The sequence below is a fragment of the Bos mutus genome, chromosome X (assembly GCF_027580195.1).
Source record: "Bos mutus isolate GX-2022 chromosome X, NWIPB_WYAK_1.1, whole genome shotgun sequence".
NCBI lineage: Eukaryota > Metazoa > Chordata > Mammalia > Artiodactyla > Bovidae > Bos > Bos mutus.
The window spans coordinates 34,097,739-34,104,834 of record NC_091646.1 but is presented as its reverse complement, the minus strand read 5'-3'; the positions used below and the strand labels follow the sequence as shown (position 1 = coordinate 34,104,834).

The 7,096-nt window shown below is 46.9% G+C and overlaps 1 pseudogene; it reads left to right on the top strand.

The window, feature by feature from the left end:
- The first annotated feature begins 866 nt into the window (after positions 1-866).
- On the top strand, positions 867-1,453 carry LOC102273856 (large ribosomal subunit protein eL21-like; annotated as a pseudogene).
- The last annotated feature ends 5,643 nt before the right edge of the window (positions 1,454-7,096 follow it).

Here is a 7,096-nt window from a genome sequence, read left to right as displayed (position 1 = left end):
AGGACTCCAACCTTCCAGTCTTCCTCTAGGGCGCCTACTGGTGGAAGCCAACAGACAGACAGTCAGAAGAGGAGGAAGTATTGAAAGCCCAGTGTGGCCGAGCTCTGGGTTTGTATGCCTTTCAGCTTCTCAGTCTCAGTCCGAACCCTTCTACATGTATTTGAACTTCCGTCAGCAATGGTGATGACTGTATGTTTCTGCCGGACCAAATGCCAGCATCCTCCCTAAAAATATGCTCCACCCTCTCCCCAAGGAGGAGAGAGGCCAAACCCCAAGTGCCTTTTTTTTTTTTTTTAATCTGAGTTCCCTGACCAGTGATTGAACCTGGGCTCCAGCAGTGAGAGTGCCAAACTCTAACCACTGGACTGCCAGGGAATTCCCCCCAAAGCCTTTTTAATCATCTCTGATGACAGCCATGGTGCTGATAATGTTAATTTCTCCTCTAAATGTCATAGTTCCACTTGAATAGTCTGTGATCCAGAGACTAAATTGTAAAGTTATGCATCAAAAGGATTGCTATATAAAGTAATAAGAGGGAGGGAGAGGAAGCAGAAAATTTAATTCTATTTCAGTATGGGCAAAGGACCCGAATAGACATTTTTCCAAAGACATCCAGATAGCCAACAGGTTCATGGAAAGATGCACACCACTAATCATCAGAGAAATGCAAATCAAAGCCACCATGAAAGATCACCTCACACCTGTCATAAAGGCCATCACCAAAGAGACAAGAGATAACAAGTGTTAGCGCAGATGTGGAGAAAAGGGAAGACTTCTGTACTGCTGGTGGGAATGTAAATTGGTGCAACTACTTTGGAAAACAGTATGGAAGTTCCTCCAGAAATTAAAAATAGAGTTGCCAGGCCAGCGCGTAGCTCCTGCCGCCTCTCGTCTCTCTCCCGGCCCCTCAGGCTGATTCGCCAAGATGACCAACACAAAGGGAAAGAGGCGGGGCACCCGCTACATGTTCTCCAGGCCTTTCAGAAAACATGGAGTTGTTCCTTTGGCCACATACATGTGAATCTACAGGAAGGGTGATATTGTAGATATCAAGGGAATGGGTACTGTTCAAAAAGGAATGCCCCACAAATGTTACCATGGCAAAACTGGAAAAGTCTACAATGTCACCCAGCATGCTGTTGGCATCATTGTAAACAAACAAGTTAAGGGCAAGATTCTTGCTAAGAGAATTAATGTGCGTATCGAGCATATTAAGCACTCTAAGAGCCGAGATAGCTTCTTGAAACGTGTGAAGGAAAATGATCAGAAAAAGAAGGAAGCCAAAGAGAAAGGGACTTGGGTTCAGCTGAAGCGCCAGCCTGCTCCACCCAGAGAAGCACACTTTGTGAGGACCAATGGAAAGGAACCCGAACTGTTGGAGCCCATTCCCTATGAATTCATGGCCTGATGGGTGTAAAAATAAAGACCTGGACTGTGCAAATGAAAAAAAAAATAGAGTTGCCAGAACTTCCCTTGTGGTCCAGTGATTAAGGCTCTAAGCTTGGTTGGGGAACTAGGATCCTGAATGCCCCAGTGATAGCAACAACACTAGGTGCTCAGTCATGTCCAACTCTTTGCGACCCCATGGACTATAACCCTCAGTCTCCTCTGTCCTTGGAATTCTCCAGGCAAGAATACTGGAGTGGGTTGCCATTCACTTCTCCAGGGAATCTTTTCAACCTAGGATCGAACCTGGGTATCCTGCATTGCAGGCAGATTCTCTACCATCTGAGCAATCAGGAAAGCCCCATGATGTGGCCAAAAGTTAAAAAAAATAATTAAAAAAAGATAGAATTGCCATAGGATCCAGCAATTCCATTTCTGGGTATACATTGGAAGGAAATCAAATCACTATCTTGATGAGTTTTCTGCACATCCATGTCACAGCAGCATTACTCACAATAACCAAGACATGGAAACAAGCTGAGTGTCCTTCGGTGGATGAATGGATAAAAAAGATATAGTATATAATATATATATAATGGAATATTACTCAGCTATGAAAAATAACGAAATCTTGCCACTTGGGACAATGTGGGTATACCTTGAGGGCACTATGCTCAATGAAATAAATCAGACAGAGAAAGACAAATACTGTGTAATTTCATTTCTGTGTAGACTCAAAAAAAGCTGAAGAGATAGAATGGGAAGGATGGTGTTTTTCAGGGGCTGAGGTAAAAGAAGACCTGGTGATCAAGGGCACAGACTTCTGGTTAGAAGATGAATAAGTTCTCAGATCTAAGGTAAAGCACGGTGACTAGAGTTAATACTACCGTAGTGTACACTTGAAAGTTGCTATGAGTAGATTTTAAACGTTCTCACCACCACAACAACAAAATGAAAATTCTGTGAGGTGGAGAATGTGTTCGTTAACTTTATTGTGGTCAACATTTTGCAACACATACATGTACCAAATCATGCTGTACACCTTCAACTTACACAATGATCTCTCAATAAAGTTGGGGGGAAAATTGTGAAAAATTAGCTGTGCCACTCCAAGCTCTGCCTACTTGGAGAATTTTCCTTTGCTGCCTCTCCAGAGGAGAATGGTTATCGGAAAAAAGAGGGCCTGGCCTTTCTATAAAACCCTAGAGTTCTGCACAGTGATCCCCTATCAGTGCTGGGCAGAGACTCCACACAGCCTCACCAATTCCCACAGACATTTTGAGCATTATTGGATCTGCTGGGTCATAGGCCCAGTTGGAAGTGAGAGAGCAGCCTGGATTCACTGCAGAGTTATCTCCTGCCCAGATCCCCACACAAAACAGGCAGCCTCACGAGTTACACAGTTGATGGGCCAACGTGGCACACTTGCCTGTGATATATATTCCACGATCCCAAAGAGTACAACCAGACATTTTTAGAGGTGGCTGATATAGGTGCAGCTGTCTTTCACCTTGAAGAGGGTAACTTTACATTCTGTACAGCACTGAGCTTCCAGAAATTTCAGTGAGGTTTTACATCCCTAGATTTTAATGGAGTAAATCTCCCACTTTCTAGTCTGTGTATGTCTTACAAAGCATCTCTAGTACTCTCTGCTTCTTGCTCATCAGATTAAATCAGGATGATGTCATCAGTGCAGTGGACCAGTAGATTTTGTGAGAAATGTGAGATAGTCCTGAGTCTCTGAGCAGTACATTATGTCAGAGAGGAGGAGAGGTGACTTGACCCTTAAGTGTGCTATTGGCCCTGCCAGAAACAAAATGCTTCTGATGGACTTCATGTATTAGAAAAGAAAAGAAAAAAAGTGAAGTTGTTCTGCTGCTGCTGCTGCTGCTAAGTCGCTTCAGTCATGTCCAACTCTGTGCGACCCCATAAACGGCAGCCCACCAGGCTTCCCCATCCCAGGGATTCTCCAGGCAAGAACACCGGAGTGGGTTGCCATTTCCTTCTCCAATGCATGAAAGTGAAAAGTGAAAGTGAAGTCGCTCAGTCGTGTCCAACTCTAGCGACCCCATGGACTACAGCCTACCAGGCTCTTCTGTCCATAGGGTTTTCCAGGCAAAAGTACTGGAGTGGGGTGCCATTGCCTTCTCCGAAGTTGTTCAGTCATGTCCAACTCTTTGTGACCCCACGGACTGTAGCCCACCAGGCTCCTCCATCCATGGAATTTTCTAGGCAAGAGTACTGGAGTGGGTTGCCATTTCCTTCTCCAGGGGATCTTCCTGACCAAGGGATCAAACCTGGGTCTCCCGCATTGCGGGGCTGATGCTTTACTGTCTGAGCCACCAGGGAATCCCTTTGCATATTGGTATGGAGTAAAATAGTCAATAGGCCAATAGCTGCATAGCAGGGACCAGGGGTTGTGTGATTACTGCTTTGGGAAAGAAACTCTATCTGAAACAGCAGCTATCATTGGAGTCACTGCCTGATGAAGTTGAAATCAGTCTGTAGTCTTTCTCCAAGATCCATCCACCTTCTGCACAGACTCAAATAGATAAATGGGGATGTGAGCCATGTCATCCCAACGGTAACTTTCAAATCAAGGCAGAAATACCTGCAATTCCCACTAGCAATTACATCTTTGTGTTCCTGCCCCTGCAGCAGCCAAGGTTGTGCTGGCATCTTGATCTCATCGAACTTAGGCCACAGTGGAGTCCAAGTTGAAGTCATCCAACCAAGTAGTCAGTTAGAGTCCCTGCCAGCTACATGGGTTAACATGAATATAGACTCTCCAATAAATGCACCCAGCTCAATAAATTGTATCTAATCCAACATTACATTCCACCCTTTTGGTATAACATCCTTAAAATCCACTCTCACACAAATGCTCCCAGATGTCTGTCAGTAATAACTAGCAAAAATCTTACTATTCTTTTCGGGTTAAAGATGTTTCCCCTTGGGTCTTCCCTGTGCCCACACCCCCAGAGAATGCTGAGACTGGGCCCTCCTCACAGGTCTAATGGCCAACGGGTCTCGTGCAGAATGGGTATCCCCTTGCAAAGCATTGGAGGGCTTCCACAACAGCCCTAAAAGTTCTCTTAAATAAAATAAAAAAAGAAAGAAAGAAAAAAAAAAGTTCTCTTACTTTTTGTAGCCATGGAGCTGAAACGTGCTGCAAGTCAAGCACAGAGTTTGATCGTGCAAGTTGAAGAATCACAGTGTTGACTTAAATCCCAGCCTCTTTGGGTTTTTCATGTGAGAGGTGGAGCCGTGAGTGGTGAGGAGCAAATGATACCTTCAAGCCACAAGATGAGATTCCTGATGCCACCCTTGTTACCAGTTTCTCCATCGGTCTAGTTTCAACCAATCAGGAAGCAGAAGCGAAGGCAGGTCCTTCCCCGGGTTCCTGAGAGGGAATAATAATAATAAATGAAAAGTCACTTGGTCGCATCCGACTCTTTGCAACTCCGTGGACTATACAGTCTAGGGAATTCTCCAGGCCAGAATACTGGAATGGGCAGCCTTTCTCTTCTCCAGGGGATCTTCCCAACCTAGGGATCGAACCCAGGTCTCCCGCATTGTAGGCGGATTCTTTACCAGTTGAGCTACAGAGGGAATAGGGCCTTGCCAACTCCTCAATCCTGCACATCCAGCCTCCATAGCTGGGAGACAACACATTTCTACTGTTGAAGCCCCTCAGCTTGTAGTCCTTGGTCACAGCCGCCCCCACAAACTCATACAGCCCCTAAGGCTGGAACAAAAAGCAGGATTGCAACTCCTCAAACTTAGCCACATTGATGGGGGTCCTGAGAGGACCAGTGTCCAGGTAGGGGCAGAGCCTAGCCAATGCTGGGGTCTTCACGCTCAGAAAAGAGCCCCAGGGGGGCCCCAAAAAGAGGGGCATTTGTCACCTGGCATGGGTGCCTTGGTTTGAGGATGCAACAAAGCACAGCCCCTCTTGTCTTCAAGGCCAGAGGAGGGGTGAAGGAGGACTTGTGAGGGTGATGCTTCCATGAAAGCACACCCTTTCTTCCTCCTTGGGCCTCGCAGTCTCCCTCTAACAGCCTCTGAGAGCAGAGCTTGGGATGGGGCCAGCTAGCCAAGCAGGAATGGGATTTGCAGTCTCCGCTCTAGAGTCAAGATGCAGAGGAGAGCAAAGTCAGTTGGCACTCAAGAGACAAGAGCTTAATACCTGGCCTAGTCACGCTCATCCTGGGGCATGCACCTCCAAGAAAGGACTGCATAGATCCACTTTACCCGGAACAGCCAGAGCTTGGAAACAACCCTTTGTCCACCAATAGGCACATGGATGTGTAAACTGTGGGAAGTCCACACCATTCCCCAGCAGGGCATGGGAGGGAAGATGCCATAAGCGGGGCTGTGTCTGGAACAAGTAGTGGGTAGGGGCATATAGGGCTTTCTGTGTTGCCAGTGTTGCGAGTGGTGGATTCAAAAGTGCCAACTTCAGGTGCGCACTTTATGTCGTGCATGCTAAGTCCCAGTGACAACATTTTGGGGGGATGTTAGGGCAGTGAAATTACTCTGTATGATACCGTACATTTGTCCAAATTCACAGAACATCCAACACCAAGAGTGAATGCTAATGGCAGCTGTGGACTTCAGTTAATGATAACAAATCACTATTGGGTCATCAGTTGTAAGAGATGGAAGAGGGGAATAAAGAGGGAAACTGGTGAGGAACTGAAATCTACGCTGAAATTCTCTACTCACCACTCAATGTTTCTGTAAACCTAAAAGTTCTAGAAAACAAAGTCTGTAAGTTTTTTTTTAACCATCCAGAAAGGCAGCCCAGGGTTGACATGGCAGCTGCATCTCATCAGGACCCTGGGCTTTTTCTATGTTGCTGCTCTGTCATCGTCAACAGCCAACTTCCACTCTCCCAGGCTGGCCAGGAGATGGAGCCAGGCAGGGAAAGACACACTGTGCTTCTTTCAGGGCACAGCCCCGTGCTTCCATCCCAGTGGCCCCACCTAGGTGCAAAGGAGTCTGGGAAATGCATCTTCAGCTCAGTGAAGACATTCTATTGTTATGTAAGAACAAGAAGACACGTCTTGGGGCCAAGAAGCAGATGCTGTTTTAGGTGGAGATTTAAGAGGGGATGATTAGGGTAGACAAGTCTTGAGGGGTGATCCATCAATAGGAGCAGAATAGCAGGGCAAGAGCTGCAGAGGTGTGTGGTGTTACTCACTGGTGTTTTTATGGATGAAAGGTGGTTACTGCATGTTTGCCCCCAGAACTAGTCAACAGGAGCCAAAAATGAGAGATGCAGAGAAGACAAGGAAGATACAGCAGGAGAATGATCCTTGATGAGCCACAGTGGGGTGGGACCTGGTACCTAGGTAGAAAGGGTGACCTCAGATTTCAGCTCACTTCACTGAGGGTTCCAGGCTGGGGCTGGGGTGGAGGGGGTAGATTTGATGGTGAGAACGGGGGCAAAGATGCCTTCTACTGGTGTTTTGTAGTGACTCAGCTAAAGAGGACAGACACCAAGACCTCCGCTGAATATGGGAGTTGGGCAAACCGACACAGATCCGCAGGACTGGCTGGCCGTCTGTCCCAGCGGGTCCACTTGAGGTTTCTGTCATTCATTTGAGGGGGGTTTTTACTGCCTGAGAGGGCCAGGCAGCCCAGGGTGCTCTACCCCCCAGGGCCTGAAGCTTCAGGAACAAGGTGCCCAACTGTGGCTGAGAGC